The sequence below is a fragment of the Haemaphysalis longicornis genome, unplaced genomic scaffold (genome assembly GCF_048455015.1).
Source record: "Haemaphysalis longicornis isolate Haplotype H1 unplaced genomic scaffold, Haemaphysalis longicornis Haplotype H1 scaffold_10, whole genome shotgun sequence".
Taxonomy (NCBI): domain Eukaryota; kingdom Metazoa; phylum Arthropoda; class Arachnida; order Ixodida; family Ixodidae; genus Haemaphysalis; species Haemaphysalis longicornis.
Window position 1 is genome coordinate 67,097,174 of NW_027526204.1, and position 25,564 is coordinate 67,122,737.

Here is a 25,564-nt window from a genome sequence, read left to right on the forward strand (position 1 = left end):
GCAATAGATACGGGAGAGTTTTTTGGCGCATTTTTCATTGACTTTTCAAATTCGTTTGGCTCTATTTGCATTGCAAAATCGTTTAACAAACCAAACTCTACTGGTATAACCTCCCCTACGCTCAATTTATTTCCACAGTTTACTGCCTAATAGAAAACAAGTAGAATGTGTGTTAAATTGTTACTGTCGGGCTAAGATAACAAACATTGGTGTGCCGCAGAGTTCAATCTTTTGTTCAATATCGTTTGTAATTTACGTTATTGATCTTCGTCTTTGTATTATTAATTTTAACGGCATATTTTATGCTGAAGACACAACAATTTTTACGTCAGATACGTGCCTTGGTTCATTCGTAGATAAACTTAATACAGATGCGTCTAAGTTAGTTTAATAGTGTAAAAATAACTCGCTGAGCGTTATTGCTGACAATTCAAACTTCACAAACTTCACGTCCCATCAAAAGACCGTTGCCGGACGTCCTTGCGTCACCCTTGACTCTAGTCTACTCTTTCGTGACAGTGTGACAGTTCTTGTCGTAGAAATTGACAAGTACTCGAAATTCAATAACCCTATCGCTTCAATAGCAAGAAAAACAGCTAATAGTATTAGAGTGCTCTGTAAAATTCGAACCTTTTTTAGCGAAGGCGTCTTTATCTCATTTTACTACGCATTCTTACTCAATGAACATAACACATGACATATCATCTCGGAATACACATAAAAAAACTCATTTATCTCCTCTGCAACATGTTCAAAATCAAGCTATTAAAGTAATAACCTTTCGCCACTTTCAATAGAACGCCGTTTCTTTGCCTCATACTCATAATATCTTGTCGGTTTCGGAACGTATAAGTATTCCCATGGCGTATTAGTTTATAATTTCTATAATGGAAATCTCACCATCACTTAATTACCATGTCGAAACCTTCATAAATCGCCACACTATTTGAAGGTTTCGGCATGAAATTTTACCAACTAGGGCTATTCGCCATTGTGCCGCAGTTAATTAGTACTGACCAATTTCTTCGTGGTAAAGCCACTTGGTTTGCTTTGAACACGAACTCTTTTTTGCCGAAAGTAACAACGAACTACGGAAAGTTTTCAACTACCTTTTTGGTATACGCTTTGGCAATACGCAACTGCTCTCTATTAAAACATCCCGTACCGTCTATACATTTAAAAATAATTTACAGGAGTTCTTATTCCAACTGGAATATGTTGACTTGGTTGTAACAATTTGAGTTTTGTGTCTTTTTTTCTTTCATTGCTAATATTTTTCTCGCTTATTATATTCTTGCACGTGTATCGTAATTTATCTTGGTGATGTTATTTTGCGTTTCGTTGATTGACATATTTCACTGATAACATGTGTTTACTTCAGTTTAATGAATAACAGGAGGTCCCCCTTCAGTCTATGACAGTGGGACCTCCTTCTGAAATCTCCTATTGTACACACTATTGTAAAACAAACTGAAATAACATCAATCTGAAATTCCAATTCACAGAAACTGTCCCATCCGATAAAAAGGAGAAAGAAGTTACGTTTTACAAGAAAGTTGTATTTGGCTAGGATATCTGAGATGATCTCAGTAGGCATAAGACCAACCATTTTACTCCCCCCTCCGCCCGCCTACGTCTTTTTCACGAGTTTTGAAACTAGTTTCGAAACGAGAAGTTTATGTTGGGAAAACCTTTCAATACCGCAATCAAATACCACACATCATCCTTGTCGACTTTATCGAGCAAAAAGAACCAATAGGTATATTTGATGCAAATTACCAGTACATAACTGATACTAGGCAGTGCTCTTTTATTTGAAAAAAAGATGGGAGGTTCATTTTTTTTAAAGAAAAAAAAATACACGCTGACCTAACTACTTTGATCCCAAAGTGCCAACGGAACTCTCGCCTGGGCACTGACTTCGTGGCGCCACCTTGTCGTGGCATTGCAAGTCTAGCAGTTCGGAAATATTCTAATAGATGGCGCGCGAGCCGTACACCTAAATATTTGCGGCCAGAAAAATTCCGACCTCGGGTTAAAGTTTACCGCTGAAAAATCGGGCATATTGGTTCTCAATGATGCTACCACTGACGCAGAGTCTATCCAGCATGGCGAATTGCCCGGAACGAGTAAATAACTTTAATGAATAAAAGCGATGTTAGCCGAGCCGTCGGGCTGGCTTGCTACGCTCGATGAGAGAAGAAAAAAAAAGAAAGAAAAGAGAAAAAAGAACTGAAAATAAACATGTTATTTGATGCGCGCAAAATTTTCAATCACAAAATTCAGTCCAGTTCTGTGTCTCTAGCAGAGAATACCCAAATGTTGCTAGAACTCCGGTGCACTTTGCCGGATTATTTACTATAAACTGAATCTCAGTGTTCCAAATGAAGGTTTTATTAAAAAATACTCCCATGATCTTGACGGTATCCACAAAAGGTACCTGTAAATTACCTACGTATATACACCTACCCGGTTAAGTGGAAAATTGTTCTGAAAAGAATAACTTTCGTCTTTTTTAGATGCGAAACATCTCATGCCCGGGGCTGTGTCGCTCCCTCGTCGTTTTCCGCCGTCCGCACCCCCACTGCGCATGCCTGGCCAGGCACCACCGATGATGATTGTGGCAGGATGCCCCTAAGGATTCGCCAAGCAAAGAATCCATAACGAAATAGCTTCGCGTTCAACCACCGTCGTCATCTTCCCGTAGGGGAACCCTGAGTAGTATGCCAGGCACTCCTCCACTCCTCTCCGATGCTCCACTCCTCTCCGGCATTCCTGCTCTCCTCTCCGAACCTCCGCTCCTCTCCGGGATTGCGTAACGAATGGCAACACCTGCGGCGCCACGTGCGATTATGCGAAGCAGCTTAGGGTTAGAGACGTGTCGGTAGCAGCTGCATACTCCACTGGGGGCGCCACTGTAGCTCCGTGGTATAAATGACGCGCAGCGCGCGCTACGCTCCCCTCATGCTCCTCCCGCAGCGCCGCGATCGAACTGAAAACTAATGGGAACTTCAGTCGACTCCATGGCTGCTTCGCGTACTACTCAGGGTTTCCATAAGGGAAGATGGTGTTTTTTTTAATGCAGAGTATTTCTTTAACTCACGATGTCACCCGGCGTTGTCGGCGTGCCTCGGCGTCCGCAACAGCCATTCCAGGTACGCCCTCTCCTCCACTCCTCCTCTCCCGCATCACGCTACCCTCCTCGCTCTCAACAACAGGTCCGCACCCCTCCCCCTACACTATATAAAAAAATAATACTTACCGGCGCCTGGTTTCGATCCCACGACCCTGCGGGCAGAACGCGAGGTACATGGTGCTCTAGCGACTGCGCCACAAAGCCGACACAGAATGGAAGGCTACGAACGCGCCTTATATCCTTGACTCATTCAAACTACGTCAAAAAGCTGCTGATACAACGCATTCACTACCTGTGGGCGGAACCCGAGGTACATGGTGCTCTTCCCACTGCGCCACAAAACCGACACAGAATGAAAAGCTACGAACGCGCCTTATATCCTTGACTCATTCAAACTACGTCAACAAGCTGCTGATACAACGCATTCACTACCACCAACTCCCCAAACACTAAACGTTAACGCAATACACCCACCCCCTATGCGACGCATTTACTCGAGTCCCCCTCGCGGGGAGATGGGCCCTTTGCTTTTTATTTCTAAGTTTATGCCAATTTGCCATGTGTCGTACCGTTCCGATAATTGCGTTAGGCCAGACTAAAGAACAGATACGTCAGTGGAGTAAGTTTTTTGCTGGAATATTACGCAATCATCTGCGAAAAGGCGAAAAGGAGAGGTTATGCCAGTTTCGAAGTCATTTCTATAAATAAAAACAAAAGGGGGCCGAAGACAGAGGATTGCGGGATGCCTGATGTGATAGGGATAGGAGGGGCCTTGTACTTATTTAGTTTAACAGACTGCGTACGGTTTGTTATGAATTCACCAATCATTCTTGTTGTATTGTAATCAAGGTTTAGGCTAATAATTTTTAGAAATAAGCGTTTGTGAGGCACACGGTCCTAGGACTTAACAAAAAATTCCCCCGCATTTCCCCGAAGGGGAGTATGAGGAAGTGCGAAGCACGGGGTGATGCTATGAGGGGGAGTTTGTTGAAGTTTGGTGGCATTTTGCCCGTTAGTTACATTAACACCCCCTCGTGATCACGTTCGGCTTAACAAGCCTCGTTTGTCCCTCTGCGGAAATCTTGGTGAATTAACGTGTATGTTAGAGAGGAGGAGCGCACCGCACCGCAGCGCACCGCAGCTGCGAAGCGCCGACCGGAGTGAAGGGAGAGGAGGCGCAGTCACGTGAGAGAATGCAGAACTAGCGGGTTTGTAGTATCACGTGTACACCACGCAGTTATCAAGCCGCTATAACGCCGCTGAGTCGCCAACGCACGCTGCTGACGACGTAGTTTGAATGCGTTAAAGATATAACGCGCGTTACTAACACTGATATCAGCGTCGCGTCCGTGGCTTAGTCGGTAGAACGTCGCGCTGCGGCCGCAAAGTCCTCGGATCAAAACCTGGCACCGGATGCTGTTTTTTTTATATAGTGTAGTGGCCTGGCTGGCGCGCCGAGAGAGGGTGTTGCGAGCTGGAGAGTAGTAAAGGGGCTTTAGGAGAGTAGGCGAGGGGGAAGAGGAGGCGCTATGCGAGCGCCCTCACGCGCCGGAAATCCGGCGCCGTTGCTAGGCACGGTAGCTAGCTCCGTTGCTAGGCTGCGGACGGAGGACGGCGGTGGAAGCAGGAGTAGGCCCGACTAAGAAGTGCTTCGCACTTAAAATCTATAAAAACAGTGTCATTATTAAGGGACATGTGAAGGGAATTGTGAAGATCAGTCAATAACTCAAACAGATGTTTTTGACACTAAAGTTTTTGTCGGAATCCGTGTTGGTGGTGGAGCAGAAGATTGTTTTTTTAGATAGGTCAGTTTGCGGCTGTACAATAGGTTCTCGAACAATGCACTGCAAATAGAAGCCAAGATATAAGTTGATAATTCGTATGGTGCGTTTTGTCTCCAGATTTGAACAATGGCTTCATGTCCGCAGCTTTCTAGTCTTTTGGCACGAGTCCAGTTTCTAGTGATTGGTGAAATATGAGGGTTAGTAAGCAAGCTCATGTAGGGCAAGTAATCATAAGAATCTTTGTACTTATGCCGTCAGGGCCGGGGCTTGTAGTCGCTGAAAGTCTTTCAATTGCACGGGTGACACCATTTACTCTGATTATAGTAGCCTAAAACTGGTGTCTTATGGGGCTGTTCGGTGATGGCAGGAAGCCCAGATTCCAATGGGGGGAACGGAGGTGGGCGGGGGTCTGGTGCGGCCACCTGGCGAAGCTGCCGCAACGGAGCAGCGCCCCGATGGGGTGAAGGCATAGGCATATGGGGAGAGACCGACGAGTAGGGAGCGGAGATGACCCGGTACCCATGTGGCCACCTGATGGAGGAATAAAGAGTAGATTCATTGCAAACACGTCTGCATATCACTGCGAACCCCACCTCGACCACCCCTGAAAAATGAGTCAATCCAGCGCCGTGAAGTTTTCGCTATCAACTAGGGTTTACGAAACCTAAGCAGAAATTTTTTTTTCTTCGTCTTCATTTTAAGGAATTCTCTATTTGTCCAGGGCTTACGATTTTTTTGTAGACTTTATCATGGATTTCTGGGGAAAGTGGTCATAGTGTATGCGTTTAAAGTAGATAATAAATTCCTGGTACCCTTCGTCTGCATTTTAAGAACAAAAGACGTCATTCTTGTGTTGATTTGAAAGAGCCTAGAAAAAGATGCTAGAGTACCGGGCGTAACCTTTTGTGCTGTATTCTGTGCTGGGAATTCACGCTGTTTACCCGTGACAGATATTCTAAGCATATAAAGGGGAAAGGGATCCCTGATTGCACTGTGCAGTACACCCAAAAGTAAGTTACTGGTAATTATGTTAGAGATAAATGCATCAACCAGTAGGGCTGTCTGCATCGTCACCCGCGCAGCCCTCTGTGTCAGAATGCAATTGCAATTAGATTCCACTGTACTAAAATCCTCCAGAGCAGGAGATCGTTTCGCGAGGTCGATAATGAAGTCGCCCATCATGACTAACTTGAAGTTGTTTTTCACATAGGTGACAAGGCGGACCAGAAATTCAATAATTATATTTACATGAGCATGAGGGGGTCTGTACGCTACGGAATAAATAAAATTATTCGACGTAATGGTTAAGCATTCCACTAAACTGGATGTGAAAGAAAGGTCTGAAAGAATGCCACAATCAACTATATTTTTCGGCAAGATAGCGAGCCAAGCTCCATGTCTACTAGATCAACTCACAAAAAAATTTCTGTGGTTTAGCTTAGGTTAGCCATAGTTGATAGCGAAAATTTTACTGCCCTGGATAGTCCCATTGTCGAGGTGTGGTTTGCCAATTATATACAGAAATGTTTGCACTGAATACACTTTTTGTTCACCATATTTTTCCCGTTGCGGCGTTTTTTAGCCTCGCTGTTGTACCAGCAACAATAGCTGAATATTGATTGATTGATTGTAGGGTTTAACGCGCCGACGCAACGCAGTCGAGGAGGCGCGCCGTAGTGGGGGCTCCGGATTAATTTTGACCAATCGGCCATCTTTAACGTGCGCCGAAATCTCGCAAACACAGGCGTTCTTGCTTTTCGCATCCATCAGAAAAGCGGCCGGTGCGAGCGGGAATCGCACCCGTGTCTTCGTGCTCAGCAGCAAACACCTGCATGTTCGTCTTCCTCCATCACACACGGCTCTGTACTGCACGTGGCCTCCTGGCCTTCCTTTGTGGCGCGCGTTCATCGCTGCAGCGCGGCCTCCTCGCCTTCCTCTGCCAGGGGGTGCCACGGGTTCCGCGCACATCTCCGTTCACTCCTCGCCCTACTCTCCCCGCCATCGGGCCACCGCTCTGTGCCGGGCGCTCCGCCAGGTGGCGACACGGGTCGCGTACACGGCTCCGTTCCATCCTCGTCTATCTCTCGCCAGAAGAGTTGCCAGCTTGTCCAGTTGGAAAGACAGATTCTTGGATGGAACCAGTCCGAGCTTAAACAAAATCAAAGGAAGTGGAACACAAGCTGTGTCAACATGCGTTTAAGAGAGCATCAATTTTCATTAAAGGACTTCCATCATCCCATCTGTCTTCATATTGTACAAAGTGCCGCGGTTGTAAACATAATTTTCCTGCCACTGACATTTTATTTAGACACAGTGAACAAACACCCCGCGAAATAAAGGAAGCATTCCAAATAGCAGAAAAAGTAGTCAAGTGTGTCAGCCAAGCAAGCGTATGTCTTCATCCCAAAGAGGTAGCATCTTTCGAGAACCTTGACTGCAGCCGGTGGTTATCTAGTTGCCTTACCACCGTGGCTTCGGAAAACTTGTTTTGCTCATGCACAATGTTTTTTATTGTGTTTTTTAAGTTGTTGTGTTCACCCGTGTTGATATTAAGCAATATTTCTTAGACCAGCGGCTCTCCTTGCGTTCAACTTCCATTGTCATTGTAAAATTTCGCATTCGTTTTATCCAAGAATAAGCCTACCTCTCCCCTGCCGCCTATCTCTCCCCGCTGCTGGGCCGATTCTGCGTGCCGGGCGCTTAAGGAAGGGGGCGTAGTTTGAACTCTAGTTTTTCAAGGTCGAAACTAGTCACACCGCAAAGAGCGGCCGAGGCAGCGTAGAGTAGCTCTCGCCACAAAAAACTTCGATATCCGTCACGCTTATATATTTCAACATAGCACGTACACCACGTTTCTGTCAACATGGCAGCACCGAACTCAAAAGTAAACTCGTTCAGAAATACTGACAATTCGTCTTCCTTGTGTCTCTTGCTGAACGAATGTTTAGGTTCAGGCAATCAAAGCGTACCTCGAGGTTGATTTCAACTATGATGAGGTCAACTTTTAAGATAGACTGCTCAGGCAACAAAAGCTTGACCAGTTTGCACAATCATATCTACGTCATATGTGCTTCGAATGCGAACGAGGGAAGAGTTTTCATGTTTTCGTGATAGACCTTGCCACCACGTGTCCAAGCAAATCAGTTATTTGATAAGGGCCCATATTGTCAAAAAATGCGTTCGCACAACGCTTGATCTACAAAATAGAAACATTTCATTGTTGCAGGGTTTAACGCGCCTTCTCAACGCAGGCGATGAGACGCGCCGTAACGGAAGGCTCCAGATTAATTTTGACCACTTGGCAATGTTTAACTTGCGCCGAAATCTCGTACAAACGTGCGATTTTGCTTTTCGTCTCCATCAGAAAAGCGGCCACCGCGGCTGGTAATTAAACCCTCTTCCTCTGCTCAGCTGTAGAACGGTTTAGACACTGAGCCACTGCGGTCAGAGAAACCGTCAATAGCAGCGGTAGCGTTTGATAACAAGTTATGGTTCGGCTTGAGATGTTACTAATGAAATATGTTATGCCTGCATTTTCACACCTCTGCATTTTTATGTGCGCACGGGAACACGAGGAATCTATAATTATAGCAACGTTGTAATCACTCCCTGCACTATTAAGACTACGGATATTTAAAACCTGGAATATGTACACCCACGTGAAGTAAGGCTGGCGCAAAATAAACGCTTCCACCATGTAACTACACAGTTATGGTGTGTACAAGGTTGTACATACTTGCAAGGATTCAAATATATTTCACAAGCTACAGAGACTAAAACATAAAAATGGCTGTGGTCTAGCTTTGGTTAACCCTAATTGATAGTGGAAGGTTCACTGCCTTGACTACCCCCATTTCCAAGGGGTTGTTGAGTTCTGGTTTCGCAATGATATACAGACATTTTTGCAATGACTGCACTGTTTATTCATCATATTTTTTCTCTTCACGGCTTTGTATAAGCCTCGCCGCTGCCCTAGTGACGCCAGCTGGATGTTCGTCTTCCTCCGTCACACACGGCTCTGCGCCGCACGTGGCCTCCTGGCCTTCCTTAGTGGCGCACGTTTATCGCTGCGGCGACGGCCTCCTCGTCTTCCTCCGCAATGTGGTGACACGGGTCCCCCGCACGCCTGTGTTCCCTCCTCGCCTATCTGTCGTCGGAATGGTTGCAAGCTTGGCTAGTTGTAAACACATATTCTTGCATGAAACCAGCGTCAACGTAAACAGAGACAAGGGAAGTCGAACGCAAGATCTATCAACCTGCATTTCCGAGAGTATAAATTTTTATTAAAGGGCTGCCATCATCCCGTCTTTATACCAATTATACCATATGCAGCGGATATCAACCAAATTTTCCTGCCAATGATATTTGATTTAGGCCCGGTGAACAAACTTCCACTGAAATCATGGAATCGTTCCACCTGGCAGAAAGAGGACCATTGTGCCAACAAAGGAAGCGTGTGTAGTCAATCCAAAGAGATTGCATATCTGCGTGGGACTTGACTGTCGCCGGTGTCTGCATAGTTGCGTTACCCCCGCTGGTTGCCTTACCCATAGTTGCCTTACCCCCGTGGCTTTTGTAAACCTGGTTCACTCATGCGCAGTGTTTTTATTGTTTTGAGTTTGATGTTTATATTCACTCTTCTTAATATTAAACTTTATTGTTAGACCAGCGGCTGTCTACGGGTTTCACTTCCTTGGTCTTCAAGGTTACCCTGGTTTCATGCAAGATTAGGCGAATCTCTCTCCTGCCGCCTATCTCTCCCCCGCATCGGGCCGCTGCTCCATGCAGAGACCTTGCGGAAGGGGGTTTGGTTTGACCTCTAGCTCTCAAGGTCAAAACTGGTCTTCCCGTGAAGACTGCCCGAGGTAGCTTAATATAGCTTTAATTAAAAAAATACACACAATGCGCTATATGTTCTCTTCGTCTATCGGTTCCTGCTCTGTGCAGAGCAATGAAATTTTGCACGCGATATATCAAGCTGCAGAGCCTATAACACATAACATTCTTTTAATGTTATCCTTTTTGTTGTCAGGCGATAACAGTTTCAAATTTTTTTTAATACTACGGGCGAACGCCGCCGGCGAACGTAAGGGCGTGCGGGCTTTGACGCCACAGTCCACTGTAAATTCGTTTCCGTGGCTCGCCGATTCCTTCATTCAAAGTGCCTTTTCTTCTGACACCGAGCACAGCCTGTCTAAGCCTATTGTGAGTAGTTCGCGGGAATTTTTCGAAACCGGACAAACGTCGCCATGATTTTGAGGCGGGGTTTCTGTGCGCGGGGAAATCGTGATACATTAGTACTAAATTTATTTACTGTATGACGCTGTTCAGTCTTTTTTCTGCAAATCCACTCGCTACATATTGTGCCATGCTCTGGTAGTAAATTTATTTAGAAAACAAACAAAAGAGAAAAAACAAAAAAAACAATGAAACGAACAAACAAATCATGTATTGAATAATTATTCAATTTATAAAACATGAACAAAATAAATAAATGATGACATCAATACAAAATGAATAAACAGGTAGAGAGGCAACTTTAATCTTTGTTCTTACTTTTCCCTCACACGCAGAAACTGTAAAACCGAACGCAAGCGCCCTCGCGGGACTGTTCCATCATGCATATCCTGGCACTCGCCTTACTCTACGTGTTCCCCGCTACTGGCTGCAACACAAGCACCACAGCAGCACCGGTTCAAGAGCCTTCGCCTAGCAACTGCACGCCAAACTCGCACACGGCCGACATAGGAGGGCGTGCGACTTGCACGTTCGTACAAAACATGGATGTGGATGATACCAGATGGCCTACTCAGCTTCCGAAGGTGAGATGCATCTGCCCGGAAACGCCATGCACAACGAAGGGCGACTTTCGATGCATCCAGGTCTACACCACCTTTGCCGTACTTTACACGCGAAAACACGTCAACGGGCTGACACTAACTCAGGGAAGCGTCAAGCTCCCTACGTCATGCGTCTGCGCCACAGCTGTGACCGAGGTATCAATGCCAGGTGGTACACGGGTGGCACTACTGCCACCTAAGGTCTATCCGTTACCCCATGCAATGAAGGATGTGTACTGGGAATTTAAATGAGGGCAATTTGACCTCCTTCGACAGCAGTCTGTGTGAGAAAGGCATTTACTTCCGAAAAGTGAATAAAGAAAGTGAAAGCTCTATGTTTAAGGACCAAAACAACTGAGACTTTGGGTGCATTAGCTATCTGCATCCGGGTCACCTTGCGCCGAGTTCTTCATCGTCTTACAAACTCTGTCGCTAAAAAGGGTCACAAAGCCTTACTAACTGACCAGCGTCATTATTATGTCGCCCCATCTATGGCTGGAGCACGATCAAAAAGAGGTATGTCGAAAAAATCTCCAATGCTCTCGGACTAGCAGCGAAGATTGTTGAACCACGAAGCGCTCTTGGTATGAAAATGAAATGGCGAAATGCGAAACACAAAGCCGCTGCAATAAAAAATAGAGCGTCAACGATCAGAGTGCAAACAGTCTGTGAGTCAAAGTACGAGCTCAGCCGGCACAATCGAATTCCTCAGAAGATAGCTGAGAACGTCCCTCCCCCCCCTCCACCCACCAATCGCCCTCTTTCAAACTGAAGCGTTCCAATGCGCTTCAAAAACCAAACTGCTTCACAATGTAGTACTGGCTCAACAGGATACGTACGCTTCCTAGGACCTAGTATCGATTCCGACCGCGTCAAGTGTTTTTCTTTTGTCTTCGTCGTCATCATCATCATCATAATCATCACCATCATCGTGTTTCCTCCAGTTTTGGGAAGTAGGCTTTTCTTCAGTGTGTTTTAGGTAAGGGCACCGTCATCAGTGTGACCAAGAAAGCTTTGCTTTAATAACTGCGTCTGAAACACGCCAAACAAGTGGTTTCAAGCTGAAGGAAATATTTCGGTGCTCTTTAGCTTGCAGTTGTATAACCTCCACAAAACCAATCTACGGTTTTTTAAAAAATCTTGCTTGTTCCATACATTGATTAGGGGCGAATACTTTGACGAAAGCCCAGCAGAGATTACTCACCCTGCTTCAAACTAATAAGTTTCCCCACATGACGGAATTAGGAGTACAGTTTCCGACCCAGTACTGTGCTCCGTGTCACATTTGCCTCCGCCTGCCCATCTTTTTTTGTCAACATACTTCCGCTGCCGCCAAGTTGGTTAGGAGCTAGCTGAGAGCTGTACGGGCTGTGGTGAAGCCCAGGCCCCACTACGACCAGTTGTCCGACTTCCGCAGCGGCGCATGATTCCACAGCCGCGATGCGTGTAGGCTGGCAGGGGTATCCAGTGCAGCGTTTGGCTGGGTGTGAAAGTGCCGTCGATCTCAGGAAACAGCTGTGTCATTCGAGCGAGGCACTAAAAGTTCATAGCCAGAGTCACGTGCAACGAGTGCTTGCTGGGTTGCTGGATCAAAGTGGCATAGATCTAAAAGCAGTGTTGTATGGAACGGCGTTCGAAGGGACGGCGTTCCTTGAACTAGTTCCCTTTTGGAGGACTGGAGGAACGCCACCGTTTCATTGGGTCGGAGGAACTGTAATGGTAACACGTTAAGCTTATGAATAGGGCTGAGTGCGAGGCCGTGTCTCGGGATGCTGTACTCGAAGTTAGAGTACGCATGCAGTTTAGTTCGTCACTGGTCGGTCTGTGGGTCGACGAGAATGGGTGGACGGGAGTGCCAGGACCTTTTGCATTGCACCCGTCGTGTTGACAAAGAACAGAAATTTCGTCATTGTTGGGCATAACTACGTCGCGTACCGTATGGATAATACCCGAGAGAGGCCACCCTAATGTGGACGGCCGGCGTTTAGAGTTACTTTAGCTGGTTGGTTTCAACCTGTGCTTTGATTTTTTATAGTTAAAATGTTTTTTAGGCACGTGATTATGCTTGCGTTATTTTTTGTGCTTTTGCCTTATGCGTATTTCTAACCACAGCAACAGATTTGTGCGTCGCGTCCGCATATTTGGCTATTTTTGGTTGTTTGCTTTATCTACTACCCCGATTGTGTGCGGTATACTTTGTAATTCTTGCGCGTAGATTTCATGTGTGAGAACGCTGCTGATTTTTATTTTTTATATTTGTAGCCGTTGCTTGTTCTGTTGTGTTTTGTTAATAGCACATTTGTGCTGTGTGATCCGCACAGCTTCACTTTTGTAACCCCCTTACTCAATTACCTGACAAAGGGCTTGTAAGGTATTTTAAAGAAACTGCAATATTGTAATAACCATTCATTCAACCCCTATGTATTGTTCCTTTTGACACAGTTTCCTAAGCAAGAAATTTAGATACTTTATTGCACATAACTTTTGATTCGCACATATGAAGCGCAGTAACCTTACTGAGAATTTGTAAGAATGAAGTGGCAAGAGCCCTATGTGATGCACCCATAAGAGACGAGCACCAAAATCGCAGTTAGGCATGTCTGGAGTTGGTCCGGTGCTCCCTGAAAAAATTGTCTAGGAGCGTTTCTTTGGATTTTTTTTATCTCCAGATCACCTGCTGCCGGCGCTGTTCCTACTCGTATAATATAGGTAGTCTGGTCTGAGTTTTCAATTTAACAGTTTATTTTGCCTAGGGATAATCCGACACCATAATTTAATATAAAAATGAAATGTAACGTAATGTAACGACACGTTCCAATGTTCGGCGTGGAACTGGAACGCATTCCTTTCGTAACAGGAACTCGTTTCAGAATTGAGAAGGAACTAGAAACGAGCTTTCGTTCCTGCTTTAGAGGAACGTGTACAACAATGTCTAAAAGTGAAGGCTGCGAATGCTCATATGGCCACCCGGGAAGGGAGGCTATTCTCCAGGTTTTCGGGCAGAAGGCAGCCGCCATGATCGAAACGGCATAGTTGATGCGGGCAGCCAAGTGCCCTGACAACATGTGGCGAATGCATTGCCGTTGCGTTCACGCCTGGTGCTGCTTCCGTGATGTAATCGGCGTGTTCCAGCGGCACATCCGTTTTCTTTGCGAACCATGGGACTTCCCTATTCGGATCTGTAAACAGTGTAAAAAGGCGCATCCATCGTCGACTTGTGCTCGCTGAGGAAGGGGTGGCCGCCATCGAAGCGTCTGTTCTGCTTCGCCTCAACAAAGCATCGCGGGCCTGGACAGTCACGGCCGATGCTCGCTTCGTCGTCGAAGCTCGCTCATAGAGCGCCGGAGAAGCAGGATCTTCGCCATCGCCCAAAGCGGGACCGCATTCTGCACGGGCCACGCTTTCGTAGTCGGATCCATTAAATGCATCTTCGTGTCGTAGAAACGCATGTGAAATGTTGCATAAACGAGAGCGGCACTCCCGTGGAACATTCGCAACAGGGCAGCCAGGACACCTCCAAAGCAGAAGTCGCATCGGTGACTCCAAGGTCATGATGGCACAGCCGGTCAGCTGTCTCCGGAGCGGAAGTCGAGTCAGCAATTTGATGGTTTCGAAACAGCCATAGTCACGTCTCCGAAGTGAGAATCGCGTGAGTGACACCAGCGTCCATCTAGGGCCACGGGTACCGCCCCAACGCACAAGTTTCGTTGGCGAGGCTAGAGCCACGGCAGGTGGGTGGAGCCGTCTCTGAAACGATAGTCGCGCTAGCGACGCCGTGGTCCCGGGAGGGTCCTTGAGACTTCTCCAAAATGGCAGTCACACAAGCAGCAGGGTGGCGCAGTTTCCGGAGCCTCACTCCCTCGCTGAGCACCTCGGGGTATTGCTTGGCGTCCTGAAAGGTCTGAGCGCCTCCACCGTTATGTCCTACTACCCGTTCATTGCCCGGACGCGCGTCACGCTACTCGGGACCATTGTCCGCCAAGTCTCTCTGAAAGCGTCCACCGGGCCTCCTCAGGAAACGAGCAGATAGTCGAAGTTGCGCTGCCGGTAGTAAATAGGGCCGCCTGAGGTCGAGGGTCGTGGCTTCCCGATAAGGCTTGGCTCACGGAGAAGCGTACCCGCGTTCTCAAGGCGCACATACGCTCGTCGTAATCGATCGCGTCTAAAAAATTAGCAACAAATTCTTCATCCTTCAGGTTCTCCTGAACTGGACTGTCGAGTTTGTGCAGGCCCACCTGGTCATGCAAGATGATGTCGAAAAGATTCTGTCCGTCTGTGGCCATTGGTGTCCGTCTCCATAGCATGGCGTCAAGAACAGTCATGGTCTTGGAGACGGTCGCTCGCACGATATCTCGGCGAATGCGAAGAGCGCCTATGGCACCAGTCGGGGAGCCAGACGCTGAGGTTTCGTATACCTAGAGGACGGGGGAAGCTGGGGCATGAGCCTAAAGGGGCGGTGGTCAAGGGTAAGGCTTCCAGGATAAAACCGTGCGAAGGTATATAAGGCTCGCGTGCCTCAGAGCGGCTGCGCCGTCAAACATGGGTCCGCTCGAGCCTTGTTTCGCGAGTTTCGGTACCAGTAATGGAGTAGCGAAAGAAGACCAGCGTCTGGCTTCTAAAATGGTGATTGAGTCGAGTACCGAGGCAGTGAGCGCCCCCGATCCTCCTTGATTGTTGATTGTGAGGTTTAACGCGCCGACTCAACGCAGGCGACGAGGTGCCCTGTAGTAGAGGATTTCGGATTAACTTTGACCACCTGGGGATCTTTAACGTGCGCCGGAATCTCGTACACACTGGCGTTTTTGCTTTTCGCCCCTCATCAGAAAAGCTGCAGCCGCGGCCGGGAATCGAATCCGTGACCTCGTGCTCAGCAGCACAACTCCTTAGCCTTTAGGCAACAGCGGCGGCTCCCCCGATCCTCCTGTTCCTCTTCTTCTGTGTAACCCCCCTGACTACGCATCTTTATTTTTGAACAACCAGCTTCGGTTGGTTGAAAGGGCCGTCGCTGCTGGCATCAGGAATGAGGCCCTGAAATGAGGACACCACTCTACAATTTATTTTTTCTAATAAAGAAGTTTATTCTCTCTCTCTCTCTCTCTCTTCCACATTTAAAAACGTATGACGGGCAGCAATCATTTCATCAGAACTTTGGATTTTTAATAACGTATAAGTAAAACTTTACACAAGATCATCATCACTATAATATTCCAGCGTTATTTGCACGATAGAAGAATGCTTAGGTCAGCGAACGACGCCGCCAGCCGTGCCACAGCAACGCTCTGCTTTCAAAAAGCGCCGCCGCTGGCGCGCGGAACTGTGACCCTCAGCGCTGCGGCTGCTGCGGCTGCTCCGGTGTCGCGCCTGAGCGCGGAGGGCGGGCGAACGAGTTTCCGCGCTGGCTCTTGTGCTGATATTTTCTAATATCTTTTGTCGGCCGTCCTCCGTGCATGATAGATACGTTCCCTAACGGCTCCTGTACGTCCCGTTTGAAGAACGCAGATACAGGCAAAGTAACCGCGTGTTCCGTCACTTGTTCAAGCTGTGTTAAACAACCGCACGTACAAGCCACGATAAAAAATATTGAGGGACCCATGTTTACTGACAACTGTTGATTGCTGCGTTGCTGTCACACCGCGTCTAGTTGCGCGGCTAGAGGTAGCCCGAGCACGGCAGAGTCCTCATAACCTGACACATTTCAGGCGACTGGATTACTGATCGCTTGCGACCTTCAAAATTCTGAGCGCGATAGTTCGTAGCTACAGTAAGCGCCACGGTTTAATTTACGTTACACGTGGTGTGGCGACGAATCACCGAAACCGCTTTATAGTTTTCGTGTCCGTCCTAATAAAAACAATCGAAAGCATCAAGGAGGCTCCACCCATTTTAAGAAGGTGTTTCCACCGCCCTTATCTTCACTATGTCCACCTAATGAACTTACTTGCGAGTATGGCGTCAAGCAATCTAGTGACCACATGTCGACTGATAGAGAAAATGATGGGCCAGCTGTTTTACATAACCACCAAGGAGATATGCACAGTCTTGGGCAAGACATCTTCACTAGAACTTGTTTTCCATGTCTGAAGATAAGTACAAGGCTGCGATTATTTATTTGACCGTGCATTGTCCACCAAAACGCTCAAAACATTCAATAGAAAGCGCTTCTTTTGACTCAATGAATTACAAAGTAGTCGTTCACATAAGTTTCCAGAGAAATACAATGTAAATACAAGACAAATACAATGCCAAAATTGTTCACAATTGCTTCCAGAGGTACGGAATCAAACAAGCTTTGACAGTTTTCGCAAATCCTGACTTTTCTTCTCGTTCTTGGCCCTTAACTGCTTGCAGTATTAGCGCATGCGCAAACAAACGTAGTAATGAAGCAACTTGGCCAATATATCTTCCTTGTGGAAATTGCAGGGGAAAGTAAACTTAAAATGTGCCAGTACAGCATCTGTCGTCTTATCATACACATCCCTCTGGTCTGCATATTTTGCAAACTCTTCCTCAATGTTTCTAAAAAGCTGGAAAAGGTGTGCATTGTGATGCGTCAGTGTTCCTCCGGTGTTGCAGTTCACAAGTTCCGCTTCAGCTGCTTTTGAGAAGCCTCGGTGTCCTTTGAGTGCTTCCTTACAAACGACACACGATGTCTTATTGGCCAGCTTCCTGGTTACAAATCCGGTGACATAATAGATAAGGCAGTCGACCACAGTTGCTTCACAATCATCGTGATCGAACACATCTTCACATTCCCAGTTTCCTTGGCTGATCAGGCCATCCAGCTTATCTCTCAGCTCTTCCAACGTTTTTGGCCGTTCTGCAGCTGAACTATTCTATATGCCTCTAATGTCGGCCAAAGTCACAAAAGCAGACTGGCTGCTTTCAGCGGCTGTACAGTTACCAAACTGTGGGGGCTTCAGCAAAGAATACCGAGACAGCATCCGATAGAGCTGCAAGAAAGTTGGAAATGTAGGATGGTCGTTCTGGCCTCCTGCCTGCCTTGTTATACCAAAAAAGCATTCCAAGACGTCTTGGTTCATTTTCGACGTGAGGACATATTTGAAATTGCATTCCGTCAACAGGCAGCGGGACAGCTCTAGAACGGATTTCAATGTAACTCGCAGTGCCTCTGCAGTTGACGGGGTCAGAAAAAAGTCCTTCGGAATGTCCCCATTAACAACTTTTTGTTCCCACTCGTCGAGCCACTTGGAGGCACTCTCAATGACTAAAAAGTCCTTGCATCCCAGAGTGAGACCTTCTCTTGGGAAGCGGCGGTTGAGGGCATCAAATAGGTTATTAAGAAAAAGTGTAAACTCGACTGTTGCCTCTGCATAACAAAGCCGAGTTTCACCTCTGCGAGCATAAAACTGTATTCCTTTTGCGACAGAATTGCTGAAACGTTGGGTGGCAAGCTTCACTCTCATTTTTAACATAATTTACTGGCTGTAAGTAGCCCTCGCCAAAAGGAGAAAAGGCAAATACGAGACCATGATCAGCAAGCTCATTGCTTTGAACACCCTGCTCTCCGTTATCAACAAGGCCAGGATAGGTCATCGTTTGAGAGCAGACGGTCATCTCTTTTCTGACATGTATCTCGTCAAAAATGAGCATTCCCCTCTTTTGGAAAAACGTTTTCTTTGAGACTTTCACCTTAAAAGCTTTAAAAAAATCCTCACCATATCCACATTTGAGGCCAACCATACTAATGTACTTCCTAATTGTGGATACACAAGGAAGGGGTTATATGTTATTGCCTCGCAAGAAGGAATTTGTTGCAGGGCTTCGTATATTTAGAAGAAGGCACAGTAGAAGCCAATCGTCTGCGTATTTTCTGTTTGTTTTTGCCGGGCACTTGGCAGCAGAAATACATTCCTTTAGAGGAAGTAGCTGAGCTGGTCGCATATCAAGAGCTTGCAACTTCTCTGCGACATCTTCATCTTGTATTTTCATCATTGCCATCTTGCTCTCCTCAAGCTGTTTCGTCAAAAGCTTGTTGCGCTTCAAAAACCTCGCTCGCGAGTGTCGCAGCGCAGCTCTGGGAAAGCGCAAGGCATCGAGTCTTTCATGCTGCGCAGGCAATGTAATTCTGCGGAGTGGTGGAAATTGAATGCGTTTCAAAGGGCGCTTCTGTTTAATCCTCATAGCTTGTCGCTCAGCATGTATCCTAAGAGTGTCTGAGAGACCACTGCATGGCCTCCAAAAACCACCTCCAGTTGTCACTGATGGGCACTTATTGTGCCTTCATTTTCCTTGGCAATCGACAGAGGCACACTCCGGAAGCACGGTAGGAAAACTTTCCAAACTAGGCCCTCCACAACAAACACTCACGTTATCAACAGCAGTTAACATTGCGTCTACTTCGGAAACTGAACTGGCAAATGAATTGATACCAACAGTGCTGCATTCAACTGGCTTACCCAAAACCTATGCGTGAACAGACATGTCGCGTTTTACGTGCAGTGTCTTCTTCGTAAAAACGGCACTGGACGCACCACTGTGCCGAATGCAAGCGTCATTGAATAGAACGTCCTTGATTCCCTCGACGTCGATTCGGTGAGCTGCCCACGATGGTCCAGAAAGTCACATGCTAGGAGCAGAGTTGAAGAAAATTTCGAACGGGGTCTTGCTTTGGTCTGCGACCGTATTCTACACTTCACAGCCGTAACCGTCGACAACGCTTGTTGCAGCGCCATCAGTCGTTGGCGCTCCGTCAGCACCGCCAGAACGCACCGATTCAACTTCGCAGGAGCTCTTAGACTTCGGAACAGTACAGCGGGGAGCAACAGCACGAGACTGTCGCCGTACCGGCTTCCGAGGGCTCTTTACTTTCTTCGACAAGTATTTCGGCGCCCCTTCGAAAATAGTCGGCGCCGCACCTTTCGCGAGACCCGCCCTTCTCGTACCCGACATGAGCACCCGGGCGTCAACTTCAGCACTCCAAGTCCTGAGAATGAAATGTGGTGCAAAATGTCGCTCACACACAAGGTCATTCTTCTGGAGCACTCTGTCTTTGCGCGGTATCGCCCGCCTCCACGCTTCATCTCCCGCTTCATCATTCGGAGGTTTGAAGAGTGAATACTTCGTGTCACACGACTTGTAGCCGGTGTTGCAGAGAGGCTCAAAGCACTTCATCATCGTGCAACGGCATAAGGCTTTTGGCCGATCATAATGCACGCAAGCAAAGCAAATATTAACGCGCTTCTCGGCGAAGGAGTCAGCAGCTCAAACGCGCGCTGGCAGGCGTGCGAGAACTAGTGCTAGTTGGCGGCGAACAGGCCAAACAGGCGGCGAAGGTCGGTCTACAATCTCGCACGCCCTCTCTCGTCGCGCCGAGTTACTAGAACGCTGTTCGTTCCACCCCTCATAATGCCACCCTTATAGAATTCCTAATGTGCGTGCATCTTTTGTTAGTTCAAGTTTTCATGTTCAGAAATTAGCTCTATAGACGCTACATTTTTTTCTTTGTGCTCTTCTTTTATGGGGTTGTCCTGTACGTAGTGGATAAATGTTTTTGCTGCCAGGTCACACTTGCTTTTCTTGTCCTTCATTAGGCAGTTTTTCAAATGTGCAGTGAAAAATCCCCATTTACATTAATCACCTGCAGCGTGTTTTAGGTGCATTTTTGCTTTGAATTTGAAACGGTTGTGGTTGCTCTGTAAGAGGCTCGTTGGGTAGCCGGGCTTCATTTTGCCACAACGCCGCGTAACGTGTTAAAACGTGCCGTTAATGTCTTTGTGCTGAGTATGCAAGGAGAGTCTAAACCTTCTACAACTATTTATCAGTGTGAAAGTTAGTGCCCAAAGTTTTTTATGCAAAAAAATCAGTAAAAGTCAAACTAAGAAAAACAGCGCAAATGACGGGACGAAGAAAGGTAAGACTAAACACAGGCGCTGACGAACAACTGAGCGCTGCAACTAATATAGGGGCTCGAGAGAAGATCAGGTCCTTGACGTTGTAGGCCGCCGGAGAAAATTGAGCTGATGATCTGCCAGTAGTTAAAACTTTTTAAGGGTTAACGTTACTAATATCATAATATACAAGAAATACAAGACAACCTATTGCATTGTGTTTGTGTTTGAGAAACTCCGATTAGTTTGAGTTTCTTAAGAACTATAAAAATGAACTACTTTGCATTGCTGACAGCATTTCTGTGCACCTATAGGGCAGTGCTTCCACCGCTGGATGTATCGAGTGAAACCTACAGGGAGACAACAAGATTTCATACAGAGAACCATCGCCTTGCCACCCGTATCTAAAATATATTCTCTACTGCAAAGCGGGAGCTACAAGTAATATAGTGCTCTCCACAATTTTCGGAAACGAATACCTTGGAAATACGGTGTCATGGTCCAAGCAGCAGAAGCACGAAAATGCATTACTGGTTTAATCAAACTTTGTGCTCTGTTCCCTTTATTGTGGGCTTCAGTTAGGCAATGATTTAATGTCGTGGCGATGAATTATAATTTTTGCCCATTGTTTTATCACTGAATGAGCACTCTGTTCCGAAGAAGTGGCTTTAAAATGGAAAGTAAAACCTATACATCATCATCATCATCATCAACAGCAGCAGCAGCAGCAGTATATTCACCATCATATTTGTCATTCTCATCGTCGTCGTCGTCATCATCATCATCAGCCTATCTGCGCCCACTGCAGGCCAAAGCCTAAACTAGAATCAGACTCAGAAAAGGTTTATTTGTGCGGAATACACATAACGTATGCAAGATATACAGAAAGGGGCCCCATAGTCAGGGACTGTAACGGGACCGCTTGTATGATGTAGATGTGGGAATAGTTGTATTGTACACAGCATACAAATAGAACTTTATAAATTGCAATTAGGACACATCAAGTGTGAATATACACTTGTAATCTCACAGAAACAATTGAAAATAAAAACAGTGTTATTACAAAAACAATTGATCACAGAGAGCAACGCACAATGAGCAAGAAACAATTAGGAAACAGAAAAACAGGCTACATAGTTGACATGACATGATTTTTCAACTTCGTTTTATTTACATTCAGGAAACGGGATGCTTTAAGGTCAGAAGGTAAACTATTCAAAAAAGAAATTCCAAAAAACGAAACGGTTCGCTTGCCGTAATTAGTGCGAACTTTTGGCAACAGAAAATTATTGTTTAGAGCAAGCCTCGTGACATTGCTACTAGAAAGAATTTAAGTTAAATGCGGACGTTCATTGTTTGCTATCCTAGACATATAAATACCAAGGTTATATTTAACAAGTTTGGTAACAGTTGTTATATTGTTTTCGTAAAATAATGACGTACGCGTCAGTGAGAAATTGGGTTGACGTGCAATTCTATTTGCACTGTTTTGAATTGCCTGAACTAAAGTGAGATGAGTGGTGTTATTGTTGCCAATAAGTGAATGAACTAAAGAAAAATAGAGTGACATTAGCGTTGAGGGATTAAAATAAAGTCAAGATTTAGTCAGTATTCTTACGCCATATGTAATTTTTTCCTAGTATATCCAATGCGTTGGTGGTATTTCAACTTAGTGTCGAGTTCCACGACAAGGAATCTAGAGCAGTCGGGCCGGGATGTTATTGAGAGCAATTTTAACGGAGGGACAGAAGGTAAAGGTTTTTGCGGTAAAGTGATTATGAGAGATTTTGTCTTAGACGCATTATTTTTGTAACATAATATTACTCCACCACCGAGCCAGTTGTGACAGGTCAGAATTTAGTATTTCAATTAAGGACGTAATGGTACTATCGGAGTAAAAACCTGTGGTGTTATCTGCGTATAATATACAAAGGTATGAAGAGAGGCAACTTGGAAAATCATTATTATACAGTAAAAACAAAAAGAACCCCAGAATGGAGCCCTCAGGTACGCCAATATTAAGTAGTTTGGTTGTTGAATATGCATTCGTAATTCCCAACCTATGTGTACGGTTACAGAGATAGCTACGGAGTAGTTAGTGATGGTGATCCAGTTATCCCGAGTGTTTCAAGTTTATTAAAAGGGATGTCATGATTGATTGTATCGAAAGCTTTAGTTATGTCGATGAAACGCTGCCCGCATTATAACCACTGTCGATAGCCTTTTTTAATAGTCAGTAAGTGAAATACGTGCAAGGTCACTGGAGTCGCCAGACCGAAAGCCTAATTGATAGGGAGATATTATAATAAAATTATTCAGGAAGCTGGCCAGACATGCAGAGACCAGTTTTTCTATTAATTTGCTCAAGAAGGATAAGGTAGAAATGAGGTAGTAGTTATTCAGAAACAAAGTATTTCTGTTTTTATGTGCGAGAATTATATTACACTGCTTCCGTTCACGCAGTAAAACACCAGTTTTAACATTGAATTCACAATTTAAGATAATACTGGTGGAGGGTGCTTCCGATGCCCCGTACGCCCCCGGACGTTAGCCCCGAGAGACCTTCGACCGTCCACTCTCCGGTTCATCGGTGTAGCCGCCGGAAACTCGGTCTTCCTCCAGAACAGGGCCATCTCTTAGAGTCTACATCAAGAAGGCACGCTTCTCAGCCAGAGGTAATGGCGCAGGGAATGCCTACTACGGTGACTTTTCAGCAGCCGCGCAAACCCGCCCACTTCCACGGAGAGGATTACGAAGACGTTGAGGACTGGCTTGAACAGTTCGAGCGTGTGGCTGCATTCAACCAGTGGAGTGCCACCCAAAAGCTCCAACAAGCCTGTTATGCTCTTGAGGACGGTGCAAGAACGTGGTTCGAGAATTGGGAAGCGAGCCTGCACACTTGGGAGGACTTTCGTCGCGAGGTTCAAGCAAAATTCGCCAATGCCGACCGCCGCAAACAAGCACAGCGTCTCCTGGAAGCACGGACTCAGAAACCTAACGAGAGTGTGGCTATGTTCGCGGAGGACATGGCCCGACTGTTCAAGCGAGCCGACCCAGACATGGCAGAATGTAAAAAATTACGCCATCTTATGCATGGCGTAAAAGAACAGCTTTTCGCCGGTCTCGTCCGAAATCCGCCACGAACGGTCCAAGAATTCATCCGCGAGGCTACTGCCATTGAGAGGGCAGTAGCCTCGCGGATCGTCGAGCATCTCTGCTGTCATGGCCGCGGATGACGACAACCGCCTTCGGGATCTCATCCGCGCGGTGTTGAGAGAAGAGCTCGCTAAGTGCGGCATCATCCCATCGGGGCCCATACAGGCCTCCGTCGCCGACATAGTGCGCGATGAAATTCGCAACGCGATTTCCCTACCAGCAGCGCAGCCAGCGTCACCATGCCCAGTTTCCTACGCCACGGCTCTCACTGTCCAGGCTCCCGCCGCAACCACTAGACCTGCCGCGCCGCTTCTCCCTTACCACCCGCCGCACCCAGCCGAATGCTGGCCACAACAAGCAGTCCCTCTTACTGCCAAACAGCAGTTTCGTAATAACTCTTCGGTCCGTCCGCAACAATACTATCGTCCCCAAGTACGCAAGACCGACCTTTGGCGAACTCCCGGCAACCAGCCGCTCTGCTATCACTGTGGCGAACCAGGGCACATTTATCGCCGGTGCCCCTACCGTGAAATTGGACTGCCTGGATTCCCACCCAACGCTGTTCGGGCCCAATTCGGAGAAAGACCGGTCGCCATTTCTGACTACCTCGCCGAGCGTCGAGCTACCGCACCACTCCACCGATCGCGTTCGCCGTCCCCAGCTCCCCAAGGTTCGCCCAGCCGCCGCACTCCTGGAGGGCCACCTACCCGGCGGTATGCAACGCCACCGCGGGGAAACTAGATGACGCAACCTTGGGAGGCAAGGTTGCCAGTAGTCGAAGCTCCGAAGGCCTCCCTCTACCGCCGGCAGTTGGGGAACCGGCAGCCCAAAACTTCGACGTCGACGTGAACGCGCGGCCCGAACTTACAGTTTTTCTCGAAGGACAGGAAATGACCGCATTAGTGGACACCGGGGCGGACTACTCGATAATTAGTCGGGAACTCTCTGACAGGCTCAGAAAGTTCAAGACCCCATAGGATGGACCTCAGATTCGGCCTGCCGGGGGTCATCTAATGACGCCTGTCGGAAAATGTACCGCGAGGGTACGCATTGGTGACTCTGACTTCGTCGGTACGTTCGTCGTCCTTCCGGAGAGCTGAAGAGAGATTATTATAGGAATGGACTTCTTGCGCGATCATGATGCGGTAATCGACGTCGGCGAAGGCTTTGTGAGTTTTTCTACGAAAAATAACACACCAGAACGTACCGGCAACCGACCCATACACCTGCGAATTGTCGGTGACGAAGTTAGCCTACCACCAAGATCCTGCATGCTTGTTTCCGTTAGGTGTGATAACCTATTAAGCGGCCCTGGTATTGCCGAGGTCTTGAGTCCCCTTCTTCTGGAAAGTGGGATCGCCATTGCTAGGAGCCTGTTGACGCTAGCGTGCGGCGAAGCGGAGGTACTGCTGACAAACTTCACCGATGAACGTCGACAAGTCGCCAAGGATACGGCGGTTGCCGTCTTCGAAGACATCGACAACGCAATGCACTGCTTCGTTCTTCAGAGTAAAGCGTCAGCCGTGGTGCCAAATAAGCTCGAAATCGACGTTAACCGCAACCTCCCGCCGACAGAGCAACGCCAGCTTTCTGAGCTCTTAAACAGTTTCCGGGACTGCTTTTTGTCGACGTCGATGGGCACAGCAGAGGACGACGAAGGAACGCGTTAGCTAGCGGCTCGTGTGCTCGGTTCTTGGTCGCCATATTGCTAGCCACCAACCGGTGCTCTCTGTGTGTTTCCTCTGGCAAGTTAGGCACCTCTCCTAATAAATGCTTTGCCCCTGCGTCTTCCCCAAGACA

General features: G+C 47.0%; 2 pseudogenes; both read right to left on the minus strand.

The window, feature by feature from the left end:
- Positions 1-17,038: 17,038 nt before the first annotated feature.
- LOC144159878 (uncharacterized) lies at positions 17,039-18,193 on the minus strand (annotated as a pseudogene).
- A 10-nt stretch (positions 18,194-18,203) lies between these two features.
- LOC144157774 (uncharacterized) lies at positions 18,204-19,895 on the minus strand (annotated as a pseudogene).
- Between the last annotated feature and the right edge of the window lie 5,669 nt (positions 19,896-25,564).